Here is a 3,757-nt window from a genome sequence, read left to right on the forward strand (position 1 = left end):
CCGTGTGGCTTGTTGTACATCTGTATTGCACTTGCTTCCCCAGTCGCCTCATCCTCCCTTGTAGATCAAAGCTTAGCTTACTTTCCCACGAAGTCGTTCCCACACATTCTGCCTGTTGTGTCATCCCTACTGCTGCCCAATTATTTTTTTCAAAGGCACTAGATTAAAATTCTCCTACTCTTATCTAACCAGCAAAGTAAAAGCTGACCCAGCCAAGGAACTCCTACAGCACTTCTGAAAAATGGGGCAGGATAGGACTTCTTTATGGACTGCTAAGGAAAGTTTGTTCCATGACCACTGAGGAGGGTCAGCTAAGTGTGCGCCCATTCTGTCCTAACGCGGCATGTTATCGAGAGGACCCTGTCAGGACTGGTCAGGACACTCATTCCCTCCTTACATGTGCATGCATGCACCAACACAGGAAAGGGGGACCTTTGATCCGCCTGATGCTGTTGGACTACAACTCCCATCATCACTGGCCATGTTGGCTGGGGTTGATAGTTGAGGTTCAACAGCCATGGTTTTCAATCAGTGTGCCGTGGCACCCTGGGGTGCCTTACATGATGGCCTGGGGTCCTGCGGGAGACATTGGTTTCTGTCCCTCTTACCTTCCCTTTGATGCGCTCTCATATCTCTGTCTCCCAAAGGCTTGCACAGCTGTTTGTTGCAGCAGCCCTGGCTATCGGCTCTGCAGGCAAATGGTGCCTCTGGGTCTGGCCAGGGGGTGCTGGTTACCAGGAGCTGAGGCAGCCTCAGAGTAAGTAAGCAAGCAGGCAAGGGAGCCCAGCCAGCCAGTCTGCCAGCCCTTGCTTATTCGGAATGGACAGACAAGTGGGAGGCTGGGAAGGCAAACTCTGCACTGGCCTTTCTTGTGCTTACAGCATGTGAAATATACTCAGAGCCGAGTGTGAATTTAATGCTCTTTATTCAGCTCATAGTAGCAATGAATGAATCTTTCCCCAAAACGTCTAACTATATATACATTATTTACACAATGGGCCCCGTGTGATTGGCTAATTCCGGGCTGCTCCTGTAGGCCAATCATGATGCTGATTCACTTCATTCAGGAGCCTGATTGGCTGCTCCTGCAGGCCAACCAGGTTGCTGATTCACTTCCACCTGGAGCTGGATTGGGTGGCTCCTGCAGACCACCCAGACGGCTGCATTCTGGATCCTATTGGTCTAGGATACAGCTAAGTACATAACAGTATGCAAGGGCAGCCTGGGAGCTGAGGCCCACCGTGTTTGCAGCAGCACTGAAAAATGCATTTCTTGGAGGCTAGATCTGCTGCCCTTTGGTTCTTGCCACCTGAGGCAGTTGCCTCACAGGTAGACTAGTCCCGGTTCCCTGTAGAATCAAAGAAGTCTTTCCCTGTTACATGTACCTTTTCTGGGACACCAGTATCAAAGACTGCACACAGCCGGATTAATTGGTCCTTGAAGTCCATCACAGAGTTGTTCCACCTGGCCTTTGGCTTGGAGCCAATTTGATTCCCTCCCTCTCTTTCTTTTTTCCTTTCTCCTCCTGCGATGAGGCTACATTTTAACATTTTAATGTTTCAATATTTTAATATTGTATTTTAATTTTGTTTTTAAGTTGTAATCATTCAACTTGTTTTTATTATTGCTTGTAAGCCGCCCTGAGCCCGGTCTTGGCTGGGGAGGGCGGGGTATAAAGAAAAATTATTATTGTTGTTGTTGTTGTTGTTGTTATCTCTCAGCAATAAAATAATCCTTTGTCAAGAGTCCTGCTCTGTGCTTTCTATCAAGTTTGCCTGTGTAATTTTCTCACTGGAGGAATCCTTTCAGGAATGAAGATAATATACTACTACTACTTTTATTATTTATACCACACCCATTTGGCTGGGTTTGCCCAGCCAATCTGGGCGGCTTACAGTATATATATAAACATAGTAAAACCTCAGACATTAAAAACCACCTGATCCAGGGCTGCCTTCAGATCTCCATGGCAGGCTGATTGTTTTAGTATAGTGTACAGATGTATCCTCTGTGGATCTGCAAAATTTGAACTGATATTCAGCCATTTGGTGAAGTAGCAGGACATAAAATAAAGACCAAATCAAACTCCTGATCAAAAATATGAATGGTGGGAGTAAAAATAAATAACAAGATGTATCAGGCTTAAATACTGAAAGAAATATTTAATATTTAGGTGTATGGTTAACAGAAGATAATACAAACTTGTTCAAAGATACAGTGGTGCCCCACAAGATGAATGCTTCGCAAGACGGAAAACTCACTAGACGAAAGAGTTTTCCGTTTTGGAGGTGCTTCGCAAAACGAATCTCCTATGGGCTTGCTTTGCAAGACGACAATGTCTTGCGAGTTCCTGTGGGTTTTTTTCCTCCCCCCCTTTTTCTAAGCCGCTAAGCCGCTTATCAGCTGATCCGATAAGCTGATAAGCCGCTAAAAGCCGCTAATAGCGCTAATAGCACTAATCCTCTAATCCGTCAATGGGCTTGCTTCGCAAGACGAGAAAACTGCTAGACGAAGAGAATCACGGAACGGATTCTTTTCGTCTTGCGAGGCACCACTGTAAATTATTTAAAAACTTGTGAAGATATTAAAAGAAATTTGCAAGTATGGGGCAGGATGAAACCTTCATTGGTGGGAAGAGCGTCAACTATAATAACAAATGTATTACCAAAAATGTTATTTCTCTTTCAATCAATACCGGTGATTAGTAATATGGATTGCTTCAACACATGGCAGAAATACATTTGCAGCTCCTGGGCTTGCATACCATAAGGTCACGAATATAAGCCTCACTTTAACTTTTCACGGTTGGAATTTGGAGAAAAAGTGAGGCTTATATTCAGGCCAATACAGTACTTGTTCATCCTTTGTTTCCCATTCCAATAATATCTTATACGTTTTGATCAACATTTTAACTTTACATTCCAGCAGGTCTCTTTCCAATCGTGCAGCTTATATTAGCGACCTTATGGTATGCAGCCAGGAGCATGGGGCAAGCAGCTCCAGGAGCAAAGCAGCCCCCCCCCTCACGTAGTCCCCCATCCTCTCCCCCAAGGCCGGGAAGGGAGAGAGCGAGGAAGGGAAAAGACCGCTGGCAACGCAGCGCAGCTCCCCCCACCCCGCCCAGTATGCAGCCAGGAGCAGTGAGGAATGGAGCAGCTTATATTTGAGTATTTTTTCTCCGCCCCCCTCATTTTAAAGGTGCAGCTTATATTCGGGTGCAGCTTATATGCGGGCCAATATGGTATAATCTTCAACAATACACTGGACAATTGATATGGTCATAACACTGATATGGATGTATGGAAGCGACTGTGGAATATGGATATAAAAATTTACTGCACATTATAGTGTGAGGGGAAACTCTATGAAAATGTTATATAGATGGGATCTAACACCTACTAGATTGGCAAAAATGTATACAGTGGTGCCCCGCAAGACGAATGCCTCGCAAGACGAAAAACTCGCTAGACGAAAGGGTTTTGCGGTTTTTGAGCTGCTTCGCAAGACGAATTTCCCTATGGGCTTGCTTCGCAAGACGAAAACGTTTCCTTTTTCTTAACACCGTTAATACAGTTGCGACTTGACTTCAAGGAGCAACTCATAGAATGCGGTGTGGTAGCCTTTTTTGAGGTTTTTGGTGATTTTTGAAGCTTTTCCAAAACTTTTCCGACACCGTGCTTCGCAAGATGAAAAATTCGCTAGACGAAAAAACTCGCGGAACGAATTAATTTCGTCTTGCGAGGCACCACTGTAAATC

This window comes from Podarcis vaucheri, assembly GCF_965113315.1.
Source record: "Podarcis vaucheri genome assembly, chromosome: Z".
NCBI classification, from domain to species: domain Eukaryota; kingdom Metazoa; phylum Chordata; class Lepidosauria; order Squamata; family Lacertidae; genus Podarcis; species Podarcis vaucheri.